The sequence below is a fragment of the Scyliorhinus torazame genome, chromosome 6 (genome assembly GCF_047496885.1).
Source record: "Scyliorhinus torazame isolate Kashiwa2021f chromosome 6, sScyTor2.1, whole genome shotgun sequence".
Taxonomy (NCBI): domain Eukaryota; kingdom Metazoa; phylum Chordata; class Chondrichthyes; order Carcharhiniformes; family Scyliorhinidae; genus Scyliorhinus; species Scyliorhinus torazame.
In genome coordinates, this window is record NC_092712.1 from 60994147 (window position 1) to 61018883 (window position 24737).

General features: G+C 50.5%; 1 protein-coding gene across 7 annotated transcripts in view; it reads right to left on the bottom strand.

Moving 5' to 3' along the window:
- Positions 1-24737, bottom strand: part of LOC140424813 (disco-interacting protein 2 homolog C) — an 803805-nt gene that overhangs the window by 301114 nt on the left and 477954 nt on the right. The window lies entirely within an intron of this gene.

Consider the following 24737-nt stretch of genomic DNA (forward strand, 5'->3'; position numbering starts at 1 on the left):
CTGAATACAATACAATAGGGGGCAGCCTTAGGGATCTTTCATTTTAAAAACAATTTTCCTTGTCCAAATCTCGCCCTTGTTCCATGTTAACTAGAGTTGAAAGAGTGGATAGTTAGACCACAGCATCCTGATTTTAATTCCACTATTAATGGGCTTTGGTTACTGCTGCTCTGCATTGGTTGGACTTGTATTCAATCCTTCTTCACCAGTTTCAAAATCATTCATGCAGCAGGTTTGTCACCCATTTTTCATTCCTACATTCAGTACATATGTATAAGCTTTAGCAATTTAGCTTGAGTTTCTGAATCCAAATCATTACTGTGAATCAGTAAACAGTGGACCCAACAAAACGCTTCTTTGAATGTTCCTCAGTACTACCACTCCTCAGCCTAACCAAACTCCTCTGACAATTACTTCCTGATTCTTATTCTTGACAATTACTTCCCGATTCTTACACTTACAGCCAATTAATTATTCACAAGATTTTTCCTTAATCCTTACAGCTTGATCTGAAAAAATAGCTCGAGTGGAATTATGTCAAATACCTTCTGGAAATTTTTTTTTGACTCAAGGTGGCATCTGTGCAGTCAACTCCCAAAGGACGTCCTTACTGTGCATCTCCACCCCATGCCATTTACTGCTTCCCTTTTCCCCCATTTCCCCCCCCCCCCCCAACCGCCTCTTCGCCGCTGTTTCTTTTCCCATAGCTCTAATTGGAGATGCTGCTAATGTGTTGTCGCTCATGACTTGTGTTTTCTGCTTGCTGATACGCAGACCAGTCTGTTTTGCAAACATGCTGAGTCTGTTAGACTTCCCCAGGAGGTGGGTGCATCTTGAAGAGATGGCAGCAAGATCACCAGATAAGTCGAGGTCCTCCAAGTATGAAAGAGAGTTTGATCCGATGATGGCACTGTCCAAAATGGTGCTTCGAAAATGTGTTCCTTCTCCCTCAACCGTTGACTTCCCAGCTACAGTTGTTGACAGGGCCCTCAACAGTGTGCAGTCCATCGCCCGCGCCACTACCCGCACCCTCTCCCCTCCCTCCCAGAACAAGGATAGAGCCCCCTCTTTCTCACATTTCACCCCACAAGCCTCTGAATGCAAAGTATAATCCTCCGCCATTTTCGCCAACTCCAGCGTGATGCCACCACCAAACACATCTTCCCTTCACTCCCTCTGTCAGTATTCCGCAGAGACCGTTCCCTCCGAGACAATCTAGTCCACTCCTGCACCATACCCAACTCCTCTCCCATCACCCATGGCACCTCCCAGGCAATTGCAGAAGGTGTAACACCTGCCCCTTCACCCCTTCCATGCTTAACATCCCAGGCCCAAAACACTTATTCAGGTTCAGCAGCGTTTCACTTGCACCTCTTCCAATTTGGTCTATTCCATTCGCTGCTCCCAATGTGGTCTCCTCTATATCGGAGAGACCAAACGCAGACTGGGTCATCACTTTGCTGAGCACCTTTGGTCTGTGCGCATTCAGGACCCTGACCTTCCTGTTGCTTGCCATTTTAACAAAAGACCCTGCTCCCATGCCCACATGTCTGTCCTCAGCCTGCTGCAATGTTCCAGTGAAGCTCAACCCAAACTGGAGGAACAGCATCTCATCTTGCGGTTAGGCCTTCCGGTCTCAACATCGAATTCAACAACTTCAGGTTATTAGCTCTACCCCACCTCGACCCATTTGTTTTCATCCCATTTCATTTTAACTGTCTTTTTAACATTTCTTCCTCTCTTGTCATTCTTAATATATATTTTAACCCCGCCCCCCCACCCATCCTATCCACCTTTCCTTACCCTTTCTCTCCTTTGCTTCCCCCTTCCGCTGCCCCGCATTTACATCTGTCATAGTTTACCCTCTGATGTTAGTTGCCCTGCCGTTTGACCTTTCACGTCTTTTGTCCTCTCTGGGGACTGCCATTAGCACTCTTTCCCCTTGGTTTCTGTGGCTATTAGCACCCCCCCCCCCCCCTTCCCTGGGTTTCTGTGGCTATGACTCATCTTTCATTCTCACTCCACAGTATAAATATTTCCCACTTTCTCTGTCTTATAGCTTTGACAAAGGGTCATCTGGACTCAAAATGTTAGTGGTTTTCTCTCCCTACAGATGCTTCCAGACGTGCTGAGATTTTCCAGCATTTTCTCTTTGGTTTCAGATTCCAGCATCCACGGTAATTTGTTTTTATGAAAGAGAGTTCACTGAATGCCCCTGTTGATGGTGACGAGAAATAGAAAAGGAGAGAGGATGCAGCCCTACCTCACGCCAGACCTCATGGGAGGACACGGCGTAGTGGTATTGTCACTGGACTAGTAAACCAGAGACCCAGAGTAATGGAGATCCAGGGTTCGAATGCCGCCACTGCAGATGGCGCAATTTGAATTTAATAAAAATCTGGAATTAAATCTAATGATGACCATGAAACCATTGTCGATTGTCATAAAAATCCATCTGGTTCACTAATGTCCTTTAGGGAAACAAATCTGCTGTCCTTACCTGATCTGGCCTACAAGGTTCGGCAGACCTACAGCAATGTGGTTGACTCTTAATTGGCCCCTCAAGGGTAATTCGGGATGGGCAATAAATGCTGGCACAGCCTGCGATGCCCATGTCCCATGAACAAATTTTTAAAAATTTCAATGTGTTGCCAAAGATGATACTACCTTTGAAGCACTGAAAGAACTTACAATGAGATTGACATAGGCACTGAGAATCTTACACAAACCCTTCATGGTGAACACTGTCAAACACCTTCTTGAAATCTGAGGTTGGTGGAGAGGGGTGCATTCCAGATATTGTTCAATGTTGCACAGAAAAGTATCTAGTCTATACATCCTCCACCCTTGCGGGACACTGCTGGCGATTGTCGTGTTGGGTGTTCCGATATACAAACGAACCAACACGGTTGTGGATGGTACAACTCGGTTTTATTATTCTGTACAATAATAACTATTAACTTCTGGCTGTGGTTCGTACTTCACCAGCTAACCTGTGGACCCAGCCCTAGCACTATCTTAGTGAGGCACTCAGCACATGGTGTATGTCTGAGTGGCACGCTGTGAGCTCTGTGCTCTGAGCTATCTCCTGGTAGAATGAGCGGGAACTGTGGTGTTCCCTGTTTTATAGTGCGTGTGCTCTCACTGGTGATTGGCTGTGATGTTGTGTGTGTGTTGGTTGGTCCATCTACCTGTCCATCAGTGTGTGTGTGTGATTGCACCATGATATGTTAATATGGATATCATGACAGCGATCACCTAAACTTGTTATCAATGGCATCGTCAATCTGCGGAAGAGAATTCTGCAGATGCTTTTACTGAGGATGGATAATAGTGTAATTCCTCCCCAGTTGTCAGAGTTGCAAAGGTCCCCTTTCTTTGGCAGTTTGAAAATGAGACGATTCACCAGTTTAGTGATAGTGTATACTGTGGGAAAATGCAAAGTCATTCATTTTGTAATGAAGGACAAAAGAACAGAATATTATTTAAATGGTGAAAAACTGCAGAAAGCTCCAACACAAAGGGGGTTGGGGGTGCCTGTGCACGAAACACAAAGCTAGAACAGGTGCTGCAGGTAATCTGAAAGGATAATGGAGTATTGGCCCTTACTTCAAGGGGGTTGAAGTATAAGTGTAGGGAAGTCTTGCTGCAACTGTACAAGGTACAGGTGAGACCACAGCTGGAGGCGGCAAGGTGGCACAGTGGTTAGCACTGCTCCCACACAGCGCCAGGGACCCAGGTTCAATTCTGGCCTGCGGTGACTGTGTGGAGTCCACACATTCTCCCAGTGTCTGCGTGTGTTTCCTCTGGGTGCTCCGGTTTCCTTCCACAGTCCAAAGATGTGTAGGTCATGTGGGTTACGGGGATAGGATGGGTGAGTGGGCCTAGGTAGGGTGCTCTTTCAGAGGGTCGGTGCAGACTCGAATGGCCTCCTTGTGCGCTGTCGGGATTTTATGGCACTGTGGGCAGTTTTGGTCCCCTTATTTAAAGAAAGATTGTGGGCCGGATTCTCCGTCTCAACGCATCGGTTTTCTGGTGCGGCGCATACCCGCAGGCAGCGGATTCTCCGACCCGCCAGCCTGCCAATGGGGTTTCCCATTGTGGGCACCCCCATGCCGTCAGGAAATCCGTGGGCATGAGTGCGCTGCCAGCAAAATGGAGGATCCCACCGACGGAGAATCCAGCCCATTATTTCACTAAAGGCGGTTCAGAGAAGGTTCACCAAGATGATCCCGGTATGGAGGGATTGTCTGTTGAGCAAAGGTTAAACAGGTTGGGACTCTACTCATTGTAATTTAAAAGAATGAGAGGTTATCTCATTGAAACATACAGGATTCTTAAGGGACTTGACAATCCTGTCGAGGGAATGTTTCCTTTATGGGAGAGTCTAGGACCAGAGGCTATAGCCTCAGAATAAAGGGGTGCCCATTTAAATCTGAGATGAGGAGGAATTTCTTCTCTCAGAGGGTTGTGAGCCTTTGGAACTCCTTGCCACAGAGAGCTGTTAGGGCAGAGTCCTTGTGCATATTTAAGGCGGAGTTAGATTGATTCTTGATCAGTAAGGGAATCAAGAGTTACGGGGAAAGGGCAGGAAAGTGGGTGCGAGGAATGTTGAATCAGCCATGACTGCATTGAATGGCAAATCAGGCTAAAGGGGCCGAACAGCCTACTCGTGTTCCTATTCACCGTGCTCCGAAAGCTAGTGATTTGAAACAAACCTGCTGGACTTTAACCTGGTGTTGTAAGACTTCTTACTGTGCTCACCTCAGTCCAACGCCGGCATCTCCACATCGTGTTCCTGTTCCTTATGGTCTTCTGATGTGACTTAATTTTTCCGTATCTTGAAGAGATCAATAAGCACCCTGGCAGCCGTGTTCTCATCTAATTTCAAAAGCTCTGCCTGCAGAGAGTCAATTCCAGGCTGGTTTAAGAACCTCTTCAAAGTACTGAACCCATTTTGCAGCTTTCTCTCTCTCTCTGTCGTTATCACACTTTCATGTTTGTCTTTGACTGGTATGGTGTGATTAGTGTTTTATCCACTGTGGTAGTATCAGGTATTGCAGTACCCGAGAGGCTGTAGACCATTGGGTAAACCTAGGAGTTTACCATTGGCTGTTTGGTATGTAGCTCCGCCCCGATAGGCGGGGTATAAGAACAGGTGCCGTCCCAGCAGCCCTCATTCTGCTGGGGAACAGATCTCGTCTATTAAAGCCTTCAGTTATGTTAGAACCCCGTCTTTGAGTTTAATTGATCGTGCATCATCCACGGAGCTGTTTAGTGATATTGTATAGAGTGTTCAGTTCTCCTCTCTCTACAGTCTCTCCCGCCAATTCCTCAAGTGCTCTCCTGTAGTGCTTTTCTATAGTGCTTTGCCTTTGGTCTTATTTTGTTCTTTAGCCTGTTGAGTCAGACTGAATGACTTAGCATTCAGTTTCCTTAAGTCTTCCTTCTTAAATCTGCTTCCACACCTTTGTTGTTCTTGTTAACCACTTCTTGCCTGAATCCAATGACCTTCCGTGCTGCTTCAGTGTAATGTTACCCCACATTGTTTGGGGTGGATCAGTGGTCAACACTGCTGCCTCACAGCGCCAGGGACCCGGGTTTGATTCAGCTTTGGGTGCCTGTGTATGTGGAGTTTGCACTTTCTCCCCGTGTCTGCATGGGTTCCTTCCGGGTGCTCCAGTTTCCTTCCACAGTCCCAAGATTTGCAGTTCAGGGGGATTGGCCATTCTAAATTTCCCCTCGAGTGTCCAAAGGTGTGCAGATTAAGTTGATATGGGGTTATGGGGATAGGACGAGGGGGGAGGCCTAGGTAGAGTGTTCCTTCGGAGGGTTCGTGCAGACCTGATGGCCAAATAGCCTCCTTCTGCCTTGTAGGGACTCTATTTAGCATGCTTTGTATCTTCTTCATCTGTATCGGCTTTATGAGATCTTTGAAAAATCCTTCTTCACTTCAGGAGATGCAAGCTTGGCAATGTCGAAGACTTGTCACTGTTGGTGTTTGGTACGGTTAGCCTGCCACTTTCAGACCCACAGACCACAATCAGTAAGAATAAACAACAACACCTTCTCCACATTAGTTCGCAATACCGGGGCCCCGCAAGGCTGCGTACTTAGCCCCCTACTATACTCCCTGTACACATACGACTGCGTGGCAAAATTTGGTTCCAACTCCATCTACAAGTTTGCTGACAATACGACCATAGTGGGCCGGATCTCGAATAATGACATGTCAGAATACAGGAGGGAGATAGAGAACCTAGTGGAGCAGTGCAGCGACAACAATCTGGCTACATCGCAGCCCAGTATGGCAACTTCTCGGTCCAAGACCGCAAGAAACTCCTAAATGACACTCTTATGGACTGACCTGATTAACAGTACACCCCTGTATGCTTCACCCAATGCCAGTGTTTATGTACAGTAAGAAGTCTTACAACACCAGGTTAAAGTCCAACAGGTTTGTTTCAAATCACTAGCTTTCAGAGCACTGCTCCTTCCTCAGGTGAATGAAGAGGTAGGTTCCAGAAACATTTATAAAGACAAAGTCAAAGATACAAGATGATACTCTGAATGCGAGCATTTGCAGTTAATTAAGCCTTTACAGATCCAGAGAGACGGGTAATCCCAGGTTAAAGAGGTGTGAATTGTCTCAAACCAGGACAGTTGGTAGACATTTGCATGCCCAGGCCAGATGGTGGTGGGGGGGGGGGGGGGGGGGGGGGGTTGAATGTAATGTGACTTGAATCCAAGGTCCCGGTTGAGGCTGTAGTTATGTGCGCGGAACTTGGCCATAGATTTCTGCTCGGCGATTCTGCGTTGTCGCGTGTCCTTAAGGCTGCCTTGGAGAATGCTTACCCGAAGATCAGAGGCTGAATCATAGAATCATAGAATTTACAGTGCAGAAGGAGGCCATTCGGCCCATCGAGTCTGCACCGGCTCCTGGAAAGAGCACCCTACCCAAGGTCAACACCTCCACCCTATCCCCATAACCCAGCAATCCCACCCAACACTAAGGGCAATTTAGGACACTAAGGGCAATTTAGCATGGCCAATCCACCTAACCCGCGCATCTTTGGACTGTGGGAGGAAACCGGAGCACCCGGGGGAAACCCACGCACACACGGGGAGGATGTGCAGACTCCGCACAGACAGTGACCCAAGCCGGAATCGAACCTGGGACCCTGGAGCTGTGAAGCAATTGTGCTATCCACATTGCTACCGTGCTGCCCTTATTTAAAAATTTAGAGTTCTCAATTCATTTTTTCCAATTCAGGGACAATTGAGCGTGGCCAATCCACCTACCCTGCACATCTTTGGGTTGTGGAGGCGAAACCCACGCAGACACAGGGAGAATGTGCAAACACCACACGGACCATGACCCAGAGCCGGGATCGAACCTGGGACCTCGAAGCCGTGAGGCAGCAGTGCTAACCCACTGCGCCACCCTGCAGCCGTACCTCCCTTTAAATTGATGCCCTTGACTGCTGAAGTGGTCCCCGACTGGAAGGGAACATTCCTGCCTGGTGATTGTCGTGCGATGTCCGATCATCCGTTGTCACAGCGTTGCATGGTCTCGCCAATGTACCACACTTCGGGACATCATTTCCTGGAGCGTATGAGGTAGACAAAGTAGGCTGAGTCGAACGAGTATGTACCGCGTACCTGGTGGGTGGTGTTCTCACGTGTAATGGTGGTACTCATGATCTGGCACGTCTTGCAGAGATTGCCATGGCAGGGTTATGTGGTGCCGTGGTCGCTGTTATGAAGGCTGGGTAGTTTCCGCACACATGAGTACGGCCTCAACTGGGACCTTTGGATTCATGTCGCATTACATTCACCCCCACCATCTGGCCTAGGCATGCAAAATCCTACCAATTGTCCTTGTTTGAGCCAATTCACACCTCTTTAACCTGGGATTACCCCTCTCTCTGGATCTGTAAAGACTTAATTACCTGCAATTGCTCACATTCAGAGTATCATCTTGTATCTTTGAATCTGTCTATATATATGTTTCTGGAACCTACCTCTTCATTCACCTGAGGAAGGAGCAGTGCTCTGAAAGCTAGTTATTTGAAACATACCTGTTGGACTTTAACCTGGTGTTGTAAGACTTCTCACTGTGCTCACCGCAGTCCAATGCCGGCATCACCATACGAGTGTTTATGTAGTTACATAGTGTACCTTGTGTTGCCCTATTATGTATTTTCTATTTATTTTATCTTCTTGTCTGTACTGATCTGTGGAGCTACTTGCAGAAAAATACTTTTCACAGTAACTCGGTACACGTGACAATAAACCAATCCAATCCAACTTCAGTTGGAAATATCTTTTATTGAAATTTTCAGAATTTTAAAATATTTATTTATTTAAAAAAAAAATTTAAATTATTATTTTTTAAAAAAAGAGTACCCAATTATTTTTTATTACAAAAACCAGGCAATAACACATAATAACAGTAATCCCCCCGCCCCCCCCCCCATCCCAAGCGAGGCAAAGGCCAGAACGTCTGTCCCTGCCCTCGTCTGGAGCTCCGGCACATCCAAATTGCCGACATGATATCAACCAACGACCTCCAGAAGCCCATCAGCTTTCAGCACAACAGAATATGTGCCCATGGTGTGCCAGCCCCCTCGAACAACAATCGTATCTATCCTCCACCCCATCGAAAAAACTCCAGTACCTTTTCAGTATTGACCGCCCAATAGTAATATTGAAAGTTTGGCAAGGCCAAGCCCCTGCTTGTCGCTCCCTCTGCAGCACCACCCTCCTGATCCTTCGGGCCTTTACCCACCCAAATCAACCCAGTCACAACTCAGTCAATCCAACGTCTTGGGCAGGAACACTGCGAGGCACTGGAATAAAAATAAAACTCTCAGCAAGATATTCATCTTAACCGGTTTGTAGTCGGCCCGTCAGGGATAGTGGGTGTCCACGCCATCTTTGCAGGTACGCCTTGACCTTCCCCATCAGGTTTATATCGTTCAACCTCTGGCGATTTCCCCAGCCTCGTTATCTGGACCCCCAGATACCAAAAATTACTTTCTGCTAACCGGAACAGGCTCCTCCTCAGCCCCCCTAACCGGCTTGGTGCCCCAACCACAAAGTACTTGTTCTTTCCTATTTATGTTAGAACCAGAAAAGACACCAAAATGCTGCAAGATCCCCACAATGTTCCCCACTGACACCTTCGGATTCCTAACATACAAAAGCAAATCATTAGCGTAGAGATAGACCCAATACTCCACCCCTCCTCTGACTATTGCTTCCCAAGTTTTCAAAGCCTTTAGGGCCATGGCTAGTGGCTCTATTGCCAATGCAAATAACAAAGGGGACATCTGATATCCCTGCCTAATACACCGGTATAACCTAAAGGGCTCGGAAGTCACTTTGTTAGTTAAGCACTGGCAAATGGAACCGCATACAACAGCCGCACCCATGTTGCGAAGCCTAGACATCTTCAGTTTGACCTTAGTTATCGCCAGAAAGTGGTCACTATTGACTTCAGCCTCACGATGGACCTTGACATCCTGGACAGACACCCTCCATTTGCTGTTGAGGATGATGTGGTCAATCTGGTTAACAGTGTGACCACCTGGGGACCTCCATGTCAGTTTGTGGATGTCTTTGAGGGAAAATCGTGCCTCTGATGATGCAGTTTTTGTTTATGAAGAAATTCATGCGCCTTTTTCCATTGTTGTGGGAGTTTGGATGTTCCTCATTTTAGTTGCTCAAGCCAGTCATGCCTATCCACCTCCTCTGTCTCATTGGTAGATGCATAGCACGGCAAGATGATAAGTTTGCATTATTTGGAGTCAAACCTTGTTGTGATCAGCCCATCATTGATGGGTTCCCATTCTTTCTCTTTGAATTTCCAAATCTCCCTTCATGTAAACCTTTCTCCTCCACCCACCACTATTTTGCTAAAGCCCTCGATATGACCCCAGATAAAATTCTCATCAGAACACTGACGTCATGGCGGCATGTGGTGCAGTGGTTAGCACTGGGACCGTGGCGCTGATGACCCGGGTTCGAATCCGGGCCCTGGGTCACTGTCTATGTGGAGCTTGCACATTCTCCCCATGTCTGCGTGGGTTTCACCCCCACAACCCAAAAGTTGTGCAGGTTAGGTGGATTGATCACGCTAAATTGCCCCTAAAATTGAAGAAAATAAATAATTGGATACTCTAAATTTGTTTAAAACGTGCACTGATGTCAGCATAGTTTAGATGAATACTGTCCCAAAGGTACAACTCCCTCTATCTCCACTAATAGTGCCCATGAATCGGAACTCACCTCTTCCACACCGATCTTTGAGCCACACATTCAACTCTCTGATCCTACATACCCTATGCTACTTTTCCCGTGGCTGAGGCCAGAAGCGGACTTACAATGAAACACACCATGCCCAGGCACAGGGCCCCGACCGATGGGTGGTAGATGGGTGGAGAGGAGTTGTGCTGGTCAGTCTATGTGGGCACCAATCAGGGCCTGATAGCTCTGCATTTGCTAATCGGCTCTACAAGTACAGTGAGCCGATCAACAGGCAACGCAAAGCAACATGAGACTCTGATAGGTCGAGTCCCTTTAGAGCGGGGAGACACTAGCGAATGTTGAGGTGACTTGGAGGGAGGGGGGCAGCAGTCAAGATGAAGATCTAGATCTGCAAATTGGCGAAAAAAATCAGGAGGGAGGGAGGGGGGTGAGCCAGCCAGCTTGTTGGGACTCGGAAGCAAGCTGACGTCAAGGGGAGCAGGGGCGACTCGACCACAGGCAAGGGCTGAGGAAGCCATAGCCAGGCAGCCAGCAGCGAAGTGAGGTCGTCGATGTGAGGGTAATGTGAGGTGCGAGGCGCTGCCTGGGCCAGGCAAATTGATGGAAAAGCCATGAGGGAGGTCTGAGTAAACCAGTCAGTCAGTCGGCACTCTGGGTAACTGTTATCGAGCAGCGAGGGGAGCAGCGTGACTTGACCCCTGGGGCTGAGGGGGCAAAAAAGCCTCCTCTTTTAGAAAATCTTTATTCATTAAAATCAAGAAAGATCAGCTAATATGAAGCAACACCATCAACCCGGCAGTCAGAAACACAAAAGTGAAGGTGCGGCAAGAGGACAAAACTAGGCAAAACAATAGTTTGCCATTTTACATTTAAAAGTTGGAAGTATTGAACAGTGCACAAATTGCACATTCATCCTCATCCAACAAAAGTATGGGTGAATTATCTGATTATTTAAGACTTGCCGATTTCTATAGAAACCACATCACCTGAAAATTGAAGATGTGGAATCTGAACTACAAGATATTTCTTCTGTTGAAGTGAGGGAAGAAACTTATGCCGAATCATAGAATTCTTACAGCGCAGAAGGAGGCCATTTGGCCCTTCCGGTCTGCACTGACCCTCTGAAAGAGGATCCTTCCTCAGCCCACTCCCCATCCCTGTAGCCTCACTTAACCTAAGGAACATTAAGGTGCAATTCACCTAACTTGCACATCTTTGGACTGTGGGAGGAAACCGCAGCACCCGGAGGAAACCCAAGCAGACACTGGGAGAATATGAAAACTCCACACAGTCACCCACGGGTGAAATTAAACCCCGGTCTCTGGTGCTGTGAGGCAGCAGTGCTAACAACTGTGCAGCCATGCCACCCAGCCATGAAGACTTGGCCTTATGGGCAAAATCTGACTGGAGGCAAATTTTGATTTCAATTCAGCAATTATTCATAAAGTGAGTTTTTACAAGTTAGAAACACTAAAGCAATCATCAATTTGTGTATTATTGTGGCTTGTGTCTTTGTGTTCTATGAGAGCGTATGGAGTTGGGGGGGGGGGGTTAATGTCTTTGGGGTGAGGGGTTTGACATCATTGGGGAGAGGTGACATCATTGGGGAAGGGGTGTGATGTCATGGGGGAGCAGAAATGAAGAGCTTGGGACCCCGCAAAATGCAAGTCCAACAGTGGCTCAGGCAACAATCCAGAGATTATAACCTTTGTGGTTCTGCTTTTTAATTTAGCCCCTACATGCTCATACTCCCTCAGGGTAACCTCTTTCTTAGTCCTACCTATTTTGTTAGTACCCACTTGCTTCAGGAAACTCCTTCCTTCCCTCCAGCCAGGAGAAGATGCCCTTATGCCTGACATCACAGAGACACTACAGTTTTTGGGACTCCATGTTCTAGCCTGCAGAGAATTGTACTAATTATACTGTTCCCTGTTCCAACTACACTCAATTTTACTCCGCCAGCTTGAATGGCTCCCTGAATCATGGTACAGTGGTCAGTTTGCTCATCCATCCTGCAGTCCGTGCTTATGTCTACACATGCTGGAAGAACCTCAAACATGTTGGACAATTGCGTTATACCCTCAGCGACCTTGAAGTCATCCAGAACTTTATTTCCGGGTCTCAACTCGCATCATGTCCTGTTCATCTATCATCTCTGTGATGAATGCCCCAACACTGGCTCCCTGTTAAGCAATGCCTCGAGTTTAAAATCCCCATCCTGGTTTTCAAATCCCATCATGGCATCACCCCTCCATCTCGCTAAAACCTCTTCAAGCAACATGGCCTTCTGAGATATCTTCTCTCTTTCAATTCTGGTCTCTAGAGCATCCTGACTTTATTTGCTTCAACATTGGGAGTGCCTTCAGTTGACTAGGACCCCAAGCTCTGTAATTCTATCTCTAAATCGCATCACCTCTCTACCTCCTTTGAGACTTAAAACCTACCATTTTGACTAAGCTTTTTGCCACTTGCCGGATGTAATATCTCACGTGCCTCAGTGTCACACTTTTCTTAATCACGCACCTACACTGCACCTTTTACTGCTTTGCTGTGTTAAATGTTCGACATAAATACTGTTTTTTTCCCATTGAGTCACAGAGTTAAGTTTGGTTCATTACTTCCAAACAGACAGCACCAAAAGGGCAGCACGGTAGCATTGTGGATAGCACAATTGCTTCACAGCTCCAGGGTCCCAGGTTCGATTCCGGCTTGGGTCACTGTCTGTGCGGAGTTTGCACATCCTCCCCGTGTGTGCGTGTGTTTGCTCCGGGTGCTCTGGTTTCCTCCCACAGTCCAAAGATGTGCAGGTTAGGTGGATTGGCCATGATAAATTTCCCTTAGTGTTGGGTGGGGTTACTGGGTTATGGGGATAGGGTGGAGGTGTTGACCTTGGGTAGGGTGCTCTTTCCAAGAGCCGGTGCAGACTCGATGGGCCGAATGGCCTCCTTCTGCACTGTAAATTCTATGATAAATAGACGTCAAGGATATTAGTCAGGTAACAATCCGCCCGTTCTGAATCCATGTCGACAGATATTTACTTGGTTACTGCTATATAAATAATCCTTCAGTTGTCTCTGACTCCATTGTTTTTCATGGAACTTAAGGTGAATGGGTCTGTGGTCATCTTTGCTGGTTACGTCCCCCATTTTCAAATTGGATAATATATCAGCCCATTTGCAATTTACGTGGAAATCGCCAGTCTCCAGTGCCTGGCTCAATAATTTCAATGCCTCATATATCATCTCTCACAGCACTCAAGGATAAACATTATCTAACCAAACAACAACTTACATTTATATTGAGCCGTTAACAAGGGGAAACACGATCGCGATGAAGCAAAATTGACACTGAGCCAGAAAAAGAGATAATAGGACTTTTGGCCAGAAACTTAGCAAAAGAAGTAGGTTTTATTAAAGCAGGAAAGAGGTGGTGCGTTAGAGGCGTAGGAAGGGTATTCCAGAGCTTCGGACCTAGCCAGCTGGAAATACAGTCAGCAATGGTGGGTTGAGGAAATCAGCTATGTGTAAGAGCCCAGAATTGGAGGAAGTCAAAGTTCTTGGAGGGTTGTAGTGCTGGAGGAGGTTTCAGAGATATGGATGGGCATTGCCATGAAGAGCTTTGAACACAAAGATGCAAACACTGGATATTTTAGTCTTCTTGATACTGAACGAGCCATTAGCGGGTGGTTCACTGGTTTTCTTTTTGACCTCATAAGAAATGATTGATGCAGGTAGGGCAGTAGATGTTGTAGATGATTGATGCAGGTAGGGCAGTGGATGTTGTCTATATGGACTTCAGTAAGGCCTTTGACAAGGTCCCTCATGGCAGACAGGTACAAAAGGTGAAGTCACACGGGATCAGAGGTGAGCTGGCAAGATGGATACAGAACTGGCTAGGTCACAGAAGGCAGAGAGTATCAATGGAAGGGTGCTCTTCTGATTGGAGGGCTGTGACAAGTGGTGTTCCGCAGGGTTCAGTGCTAGGACCTTTGCTGTTCGTAGTATATATAAATGATTTGGAAGAAAATGTAACTGGTCCGATTAGTAAGTTTGCGGACGACACAAAGGTTGGTGGAATTGCGGATAGCAATGAGGACTGTCAGAGGATACAACAGGATTTAGATCGTTTGGAGACTTGGGCGGAGAGATGGCAGATAGAGTTTAATCTGGGCAAATGTGAGGTAATGCATTTTGGAAGGCCTAATACAGGTAGGGAATGTACAGTGAATGGTAGAACCCTCAAGAGTATTGACAGTCAGAGAGATCTAGGTCAGGTCCACAGGTCACTGAAAGGGGCAACAAAGGTGGAGAAGGTAGTCAAGAAGGCATACGGCATGCTTGCCTTCATTGGCCGGGGCATTGAGTATAAAAATTGGCAAGTCATGTTGCAGCTGTATATAACCTTAGTTAGGCCACACTTGGAGTATAGTGTTCAATTCTGGTTGCCACACTACCAGGAGGATGTGGAGGCTTTACAGAGGGTGCAGAAGAGATTTACCAGAATGTTGCCTGGTATGGAGGGCATTAGCTATGAGGAGAGGTTGAATAAACTTGGTTTGTTCTCGCTGGAACGAAGAAGGCTGAGGGGCGGCCTGATAGAGGTCTACAAAATTATGAGGAGCATAGACAGAGTGTATAGTCAGAGACTTTTTCCCAGGGTAGAGGGGTCAATTACTAGGGGGCATAGGTTTAAGGTGCAAGGGGCAAGGTTTAGAAGAAATGTACGTGGCAAGTTTTTTTATACAGAGGGTAGTGGGTGCCTGGAACTCGTTGCTAGAGGGGGTGGTGGAAGCAGGGATGATAGTGACGTTTAAGGGGCATCTTGACAAATACACGAATCGGATGGGAATAGAGAGATACGGACCCCGAAAGTGTAGAATATTTTAGTTTATACGGGCAGCATGGTCGGCGCAGGCTTGGAGGGCCGAAGGGCCTGGTCCTGTGCTGTACTTTTCTTTGTTCTTTGAAACTGGTGAGCTTTTATGTTTTCTTCTCACCTTCTGGATACAGCCGAGATGGAGAGCTTCGCACAGGAGTAATTACTAGCATGAACCCAGTCTGGTAAACCCCTGTGTTGCGCTGTGTTATGTGGTACATGCCTGGGCTTGTCCCGGCTGGCTCCACCTGTGGCTCCTCCCCTCAGGCTCATGTATAAAGGTGGCCAGTCTCCACCTCCGCCCCAGTTCAGGACCAGAGGCCCGGGGGCTTGCTGATTAGTGTATTAAAGCCTCAGTTACGTTCATCACTCGTCGTGTGCTTATTGAAGGCACATCAATTTAATAAACTAAACTTTACGATGAACGCATCACTCAAGCCTGATTGCCTGGAGCTGGACCCACAGGCAGCTGACGTCACAAAAACTTTTGAGCACTGGCTAAGCTGCTTCGAAGCGTACCTCACATCCTTCACCGAAGACTTCACTGACCTCCAGAAGAAGCAGATCCTCCACGCACCGGTGAGCCCATGAGTCTTTCTTCTCATCAGGGACGCCCCCTCGTATTCGGAGGCAATAATGCTGCTGAAGGGACAATACGTGAAGTCCGTTAATGAGGTGTGTGCTAGGCACCTCCTTGCCATGAGACGGCAACGTCCGGGGGAATGACTTGCAGAATTCCTGCGTGCTTTGCGTGTACTCTGCCGGAACTGTGATTGCCGGGCAATATCGGCTACCCAGCACGCGGAGCTGCTGATCAGGGATGGTTATGTCGCAGGCATGAAATCAAATTATATCCGCCAGCGATTGCTAGAAGGGGGTACACTTGGCCTCCCAGAGACAGTGCAACTCTCCAACTCGCTGGAGGTGGCCTTCCAGAACATGGAGGCCTACACCTCCGGCCGCGCGGCACCCTCGTGGGCGCAGCCATCATCCGACCCGGGTGCGACGCTGTGCAGCGGCCCGCCAACGCTGGAGGCCCGAGGTGCTACTTTTGTGGCCAGGGCAGCCACTCCAGACAATGCTGCCCTGCACGGAACGCAACTTGCAACGGCTGTGGGAAGAAGGGCCATTTTGCAAGAGCCTGCCAGACTCGATCTCCCCCTAAAACTTCTAGGCCCAGCAACGCTGCCTGTCAGGGCCACCCCCAGCTGCCGCGCCACCTGCCATGTGCGACCAGTGGGCGCCGCCATCTTCAATTTCGGCAGCCACGTGCGACCCATGGGGGCCGCCATCTTTAACACATCTTCCAACTGCCACGTGCGACCCATGGGGGCCGCCATCGCCGCTGCCACCCGCCATGCACGACCCATGAAGGCTTACATCTTGGATGCCGTCGCCGATGCCTCCCGCCACGCACGACTCATGGGGGCCGCCCTCTTGGGACCATTCCGTTCCCTCCCGGGAGCTTGGCCCACCCGACCATACGTTGGCCGCCGCCACCTCCGACCGGCCTACCGACCGCCTTCCGAAGCTCCGCTCCATCACGCTTGACCAGTCCCGGCCGCACCACCTCGCGAAGTCTACGATGACCCTTAAGGTCGACCCACCCTCGCTCTTCGCAAACCTCACCCCGGACTGTAAGCCCGTCGCTACCAGGAGCGGACAATACAGTGCCTGCGACAGTGCCTTTATCAGGTCGGAGGTCCAGCGACTCCTGCGAGAGGGGATCATTGAGGCTAGTACCAGCCCCTGGAGCGCCCAAGTGGTGGTCTTCAAGACTGGGGAGAAGCACCGGATGGTCATTGTAATACCGTCAATTCACTGTGAGACCGTGAGAACGAGCGAACATTAGGCCTTAATACCCATGAACTCGCCTGCCAGAGTCGGCTGTACAAATGAGTGCCACCCACAGGTGGCCGGACTATATATGGCCCCAGTGAGGGCGGAGCCAGAGGCGGAGCCCACCAGGGTTCCAGTACAGTACCTGGAAGTAGCCCGTATCATCACTTCCAGGTCATGGGTCACATCATTATACAGACAGTACAGACAGCTCATGCATTAGGTGAAATACATTCACCACATTCTCCCCCTGTTAAAAAAATCAAGTCCAGCGGGGGTGACGTGGGGGTCATTAGAGATTCAGTCTGTCTGGAGGCCGCGGATCATTCTTTTAGACTTCCTCAGCTCTGGCGATGCGGCGGGCATGGTCGTTGCCAATGGTGACTCCGGGGTTGTTGTGTCTGGAGCTTGAGCCTCAGTCCGGCATGTCAGAGACGGTTGGGGTGTGGGGGTAGGCAAGGGGGTGGCGGGAGTGCCGGCACGGGCCAAGACAGGAGACCCGGGGAGGGGGGGTAAGAGACGCAAGGGGTGGCTGTAGGCAACGGGGAGAGGGCGCGTTGGCAGGGGAACCAGCTGGCGCCAGATCTCGTAGGGAGACCATATCGTGCCGTCCGTCCTGGTGCGCGATATAGGCGTACTGGGGGTTGGAATGGAGCAGCTGGACCCTCTCGACCAGGAGGTCGGTCTTATGGCTCCTCATGTGCCTCTGAAGAAGGACAGGTCCCGGAGTTGTCAGCCAAGATGGAAGCGAGACCCCGGAGATGGACTTCCTAGGGAAGAGAAACAAGCGGTCGTGAGGGGTCTCATTCGTGGCTGTGCAGAGGAGTGATCTAATGGAGTGGAGGGCGTCGGGGAGGACCTCCTGCCAGCGGGGGGTCGGGAGACTTCTGGATCGGAGAGCCAGAAGGAGGGCCTTCCATACCGTCGCATTCTCCCTCTCCACCTGCCCGTTTCCCTGCGGGTTATATCCCGTAGACCTGCTCGAGACGATGCCTTTACTGAGCAGGTACTGATGCAGTTCATCACTCATGATGGGGCTGGTTTAGCTCACTGGGCTAAATCGCTGGCTTTTAACGCAGACCAAGGCAGGCCAGCAGCACGGTTCAATTCCCGTACCAGCCTCCCCGAACAGGCGCCAGAATGTGGCGACTAGGGGCTTTTCACAGTAACTTCATTGAAGCCTACTTGTGACAGTAAGCGATTTTCATTTTCATTTCATTTCATTTTCATGAACGATGTGCCCCGGTCGCTGTGGACGTACGCAGGGAAACCGAACAGTTGTGAAGATGCTGTGCAGTGCCTTTATCACAGTGGCCGAGGTCATGTCGGGGCAGGGGACTGCGAAGGGGAAGCGGGAGTACTCGTCGACGACGGTTAGAAAGTATATATTATGGTTGGTGGAGGGGAGGGGCCCTTTGAAGTCCATACTTAGGCGCTCAAATGGCCGGGAGACCTTTACTAGGCAGGCCTTGTCTGGCCGGTAGAAGTGCGGTTTGCACTCCACGCAGACCTGGCAGTCCCTGGTCATGGCCTTGACCTTCTCGAGGGCAGATTGCGGGCCTTAATAAAGTGGGTAAACCGGGTGAACCCCGGGTGGCAGAGGTCATCATGGATAACCCGAAGTCGGTCATCTTGTGCGCTGGCGTATGTGCCGGGACAGGGCATCTGGGGGCTCGTTGAGCTTCCCAGGACGATACTTGATATTGTAATTGTAGGTGGAGAGTTCGATCCTCCACCTCAGGATTTTGTCATTTTTTATTTTGCTCCGTTGTGCGTTGTCAAAGATGAAGGCCAACGACTGCTGGTCGGTGACAAGGGTGAACCTCCTACCAGCTAGGTAGTGCCTCCAGTGCCGCACGGCTTCCACTATGGCTTGTGCTTCCTTCTCGACCGAGGAATGTCAGATTTCGGAAGCGTGGAGGGTCCTAGAGAAGAATGCTACTGGCTTGCCCGCCTGGTTGAGTGTGGCGGCCAGTGCGACGTCTGACGCATCGCTCTCTACCTGAAAGGGGACGGACTCGTCCACCGCGTGCATATGGTGATGTCGGTCTTGATGCGGCTGAAGGCCGAGTGGGCCTCAGCCGTCAGGGCAAAAGTGGTGGTTTGAATAAGTGGGCGGGCTTTGTCCGCATAGTTGGGGACCCACTGGGCATTGTAGGAGAACAGCCCCAGGCATCGTTTGAGGGTCTTGAGGCTGTGAGGAGGGGGCAGTTCCGGGAGGGGGCGCACACGGTCGGGGTCGGGCCCTAAGACTCCGTTCTCCACGACATAGCCGAGGATGGCCAGTCGTGTAGTGCGGAAAACACACTTCTCTTTGTTATATGTGAGGTTGAGGGATTGGGCGGCCTGGAGGAACCTCTGAAGGTTGACGTCATGGTCCTGCTGATCATGGCCGCAGATGGTAACATTGTCCAAGTGCGGGTATGTAGCCCGCAAACCGTACTGGTCCACCATTCGGTCCATCGTTCTCTGAAAGACCGAGACTCCGTTAGTGACGCCGAAAGGGACCCTGAGGAAGTGGAGGAATCGGCCGTCTGCTTCAAAGGCAGTGTAGTGGCATTCTTCCGGGCGGATCGGGAGCTGGTGGTAGGCAGGCTTCAGATCCACCGTGGAGAACACACGGTACTGTGCAATCTGATTGACCATCTCCGCTGTGCGGGGGAGGTGGTACGCGTCCAGTTGCGTGAACCGGTTAATAGTCTGGCTGTAGTCTACAACCATCCGGTTCTTTTCCCCGGTCTGGATGACCACCACTTGCGCTCTCCAGGGGCTGTTGCTGGCCTCGATGATCCGTTCACTCAACAGTCGCTGGACCTCCGACTTTATAAAAACCATATCTTGGGAACTGTACCGCCTGCTCCTGGTGGCGATGGGCTTACAGTCGGGAGTGAGGTTCACAAAGAGCGAGGGGGGGGGGGGGAAGAGAGAGAGAGACCTTGAGGGTCGCGAGGCTGCATACCGTGAGGGTGGGGTAAGGGTCCACCGAACTGTCGGGTCAGGCTTCGGTGACTGCATTGGAAGTCTAGTCCAAGCAGTAGTGGGACTCAGAGATGAGGGAGGACGTACAACTTAAAACGGGCATACTCGGTGCCCTGCATCACGAGGTTAGCGATACACTACCCCCAGATCTGGACCGAATGGGATCCGGAGGCAAGGGAGATGGTTTGGGATGCGGGGTATATGGGAAGGGAACAGCGCCTTACCGTGTCAGGTTGAACAAAGCTCTCCACGAAAAGGCAGGGAGTCTTATGCCCGTTGACCCAGACAACCATCATTGTGTTTTTCAAGCGCTTCGGCTGTGACCGGTAGAGGGTGACTGCGCCCAGCTGCGGGTAGCCAGCGTGGTCGGCGGTGTCGTGGTCACAAAATGGCAGCCCCCATGAGTCGCACGTGTCGGACTGGGTCGAAGATGGCGACCAAGATGGCCGCCCCCAGGAGTTGCATGTGTCGGGCCAGGTCGAAGATGGTGACCAAGATGGCCGCCCCCATCGGTCGCACGTGTCGGTCGGTGTTGGAGTCGCCGTTCAAGATGGCGGCCCCCACGAGTCGCACGTGGCTGATGACGTGTCTGAAGGGGGTGTTCCGGGCCTGTGAGTCCACGGGTCGGGCCTGGTGAGTGTTCGATTCCTGGGCTTTAGGTCGGCCCAGACAGACTCTGGCGAAGTGTCCCTTTTTCTCCCACAGTCGCTGCACGTCGCTGTGAGGGCTGGGCAACGCTGCCGGGGGTGTTGACCCTGATCGCAGAAGTAGCACTGCGGTTCCCCGGGCTGGACTGGCAGCCGCGCGGCACAGGCCCACGTCATAGTCGGGTCCGACGGGGGTCGCGACGATGGCGTCCACGAGGGGTTCGCCGGGTCTGTGGGAAACGCACTGAGGTTCCGGTAGGCCACTCTAATGAGGTAGCTAGCTTTACCATGTCCCGCAGGTCAGTGGTCCCAATTTTCCAGCAAGCGCTGCCCGATGTAGTTCGATCGGACTCCAGCCACGTAGGTGTCCCGGATCTGTAGGTTCATGTGTTCCTCCGCCGTCACATCCCGGTAGCTGCAGTTCCTCGCGAGTAGGGTCAGTTTTTCCAGGTACTCATCTACAGATTCCCCAGCGCGTTGACGGTGAGTCGTGAGGAGATGTCAGGCGTACACCTCGTTTGCAGGCTTCACGAAATGCGCCTTGAGGGTTGCGACCGCCGCCTCGTATGTGGCCGCTTTCTCGATCAGCACGGAGATTCGATGGCTCATCTGAGTGTGGAGGAGTCGCAGCTTGAGGGTTTCAGTGGGAGGCGTTGTGGCGGAGTCGAGGTAGGCCTCGAAGCAGCGAAGCCAATGTTCAAAGGTCTCCTTGGCTTCCGATGCTCGCACGTTGAGTTCGAGCTTATCTGGCTTTAGGGCGGCTTCCATGATACTGTCGATGGATATTAAATTGTTATACCGTCAATTCACTGTGGGACCGTGAGAACGAGCGAACATTAGGCTTTAATATCCATGAACTAGCCTGCCAGAGTCGTCTGTACAAATGAGTGCCACCCAATATATGGCCCCGGTGAGGGCGGAGCCAGAGGCAAAGCCCACGGGGTTCCAGGACAGTACCTGGAAGTAGCCCGTATCATCACTTCCAGGTCATGGGTCACATCATTATACAGACAGTACAGAAAGCTCATGCATTAGGTGAAATACATTCACCACAGTCATCGATTACAGTCAGACCATCAACCTGTACATGCAGCTCGATGCATACCCCCTCCCCCGCATATCTGACACGGTCAACCAGATTGCGCAGTATCGAGTCTTCTCCACAGTTGACTTGAAGTCAGTTCACCACCAGCTCCCTATCCGCCCGGAGGACCGCCAATACACTGCCTTCGAGGCAGATGGCCACCTCTACCACTTCCTCAGGGTCCCCTTCGGCGTCACCAATGGGGTCTCGGTCTTCCAAAGAGAAATGGACCGAATGGTTGACCAGTACGGTCTGCAGGCCACTTTCCCGTACTTCAACAATGTCACCATCTGCGGGCATGACCAGCAGGACCATAACGAAAACCTCCGGCACTTCCTCCACATCGCTAAACTCCTGAATCTCACCTATAATAAAGAAAAATGCATTTTCCGCACAACCCGCCTAGCCATCCTCGGCTACTTCGTGGAACACGGAGTCCTAGGGCCCGAACCTGACCGCATGCGCCCCCTCATGGAACTCCTCCTCCCCCACTTGAAGAGATGCCTGGGGTTCTTCTCGTACTATGCCCAGTGGGTCCCCAATTATGCGGACAAGGCCCGCCCACTTATCAAATCCACTGTTTTTCCCCTGACGGTTGAGGCCCGCCTGGCCTTCAACCGTATCAAGGCAGATATTGCCAAAGCCGCGATGCACGCTGTGGCCGAGTCCATTCCGTTCCAGGTGGAGAGCGATGCGTCGGGCTTTGCTCTGGCCACTACCCTCAACCAGGCGGGCAGGCCCGTGGCTTTCTTCTCCCGCACCCTCCATCCCTCCAAAGTTCGACACTCCTCCGTCAAAAAGGAAGCCCAAGCCATCGTAGAAGATGTGCAACATTGGAGGCATTACCTGGCCGGCAGGCGATTCACTCTCCTCACTGACCAACAGTCGGATGCCTTCATGTTCAATAACACACAGCGGGGCAAGATCAAGATTGACAAGATTCTGAGGTGGAGGATCGAGCTCTCCACCTACAACTACAATATCTTGTATCGACCTAGGAAGCTCAATGAGCCCCCAGATGCCCTATCCTGCGGCCTCTTGCCCCTTTGAGCGCCTCAGCATCGGCTTCAAAGGGCCCCGCCCCTCCACTGACCGTAATGTGTACTTTCTCAACATTGTTGACGAGTACTCAAGATTCCCCTTCGCCACCCCATGTCCTGACATGACCTCTGGCACCGTCATCTAGGCCCTGCACAGTCTTTTCACCTTGTTCGGGTTCCCCGCCTACATCCACTGTGATCGGGGATCCTCCTTCATGAGCGACAAGTAGCATCAGTTGCTGCTCAGCAAGGGCATCGCCTCCAGCAGGACGACCAGCTGTAACCCCCGTGGAAACGGACAGGTAGAGAGGGAGAACGCGACGGTCTGGAACGCCGTCCTCCTGGCCCTACGGTCTGGGAGCCTCCCAGTCTCCCGCTGGCAGGAAGTCCTCTCCGATGCGCTCCACTCCATCCGGTCGCTCCTGTGTACAGCCACCAACGAGACTCCTCACGAACGTATGCTTTCCCCAGGAAATCCACTTCCGGGGTCTCGTTCCCGTCCTGGCTGGCAGTCCCAGGGCCCATCTTCCTCAGGAGGCATGCGAGAAGCCATCAATCTGACCCTCTCGTCGTGAAAGTCCTGTTCCGCCATGCCAATCCACAATATGCCTACGTGGCACACCAGGACGGGCGACAGGGCACAGTCTCCCTTTGGGATTTGGCACCAGCAGGCTCCCCAGCGACCATCACCACCATCCCCGACCCTACACAGTCTTTCCCCACCCCTGCCCACCTACCTCATGAACTAGCACCCGCAGGCCCACCGGCGACCATTACCACCACCTCCGCCCATACACCGCCCCTCTCTTCACCGACTCAACAACTGGGTGAAGAAGAGGACAACACGCTCCCGGATGCACAGGCCTTGACACCGGTGCCCACACCACAGCCGGGACTGAGGCGATCAAGGCGGAAGGTCATGGCCCCCGACAGACTTGACCTTTAAGACCACTTCACCCCCGCCGGACTCTTTTTTAAACAGGGGGTGAATGTGGTAAACCACTGTGTTGCATTGTGTTGTGTTGCACATGCCTGGGCTTGTCCTGGCTGGCTCCGCCTGTGGCTCCACCTGTGGCTCCTCCCCTCGGGCTCATATATAAAGGTGGCTAGTCTCCGCCTCAGTTCGGGACCAGGGGCCAGGAGGCTAGCTGTTTAGTGTATTAAACCCTCAGTTACATTCATCACTCGTCGTGTGTTTATTGAAGACATATCACCCAGAATTGAAGGCCTTCAAAGTACTGTGAGGTTGAACTCCAATCTGTGAGGTGCGTCACCGTCGGTCACTACTTTTCAGCTCATTTTAATAGTTTCCTTCCTCCAATGTTTTATTTTTCTTGTAACGTTACATCTGATGCCTAAATCAAAACTCAAATGCAAAATAATCAGCATGGCCTTCTGGTGCAAACTTTGTGTTGCAGCATTATTTCCAGGAAGATTTAACTGGTCCCTGAACACATTTAGCTTCCAGGAAAATACTGAGTTTGAAAATATTGATAAAGTTGATCATTTTATTCGCTTTGCTTTGACCACGAAAAATTGGCTTTGTCTCATTTCAACCAAAGTCAGCTGTCCACTCATGTCTGGGAAATTAACTTCATTCAATTTTTTGTCTTTGCACAACTATGGGGAAGATCAGGTTGAACAAATTGGGCACTTCTTCCATAGACCTAGCACAGATGCAGTGGGCAGAATGGGCTCCTTCTGTGCTTCAATGACTTGGCAGAAGATAAGTACAGGAGCATTTACTGTAAGTGCCATTCAGCCTGTAGTGTCTGAACTGGGTCTTTAGAAGAGCAAAAAATATTCAGGGACCAGTTAAATCTTCTTTATAACTGGAAATAATAGTGGGACACATTTAAGTTTGTAACTCAGGGCCATGCAGAATATCTTGCATATGCATTGTGGGGGATGTGCCAGAAACTATACTTCAATTGCTACAAAAGTTTGAACTGAAGCAGGAAATGGCATTAACTATGAACATCTGAGCAACACCCAATCAAC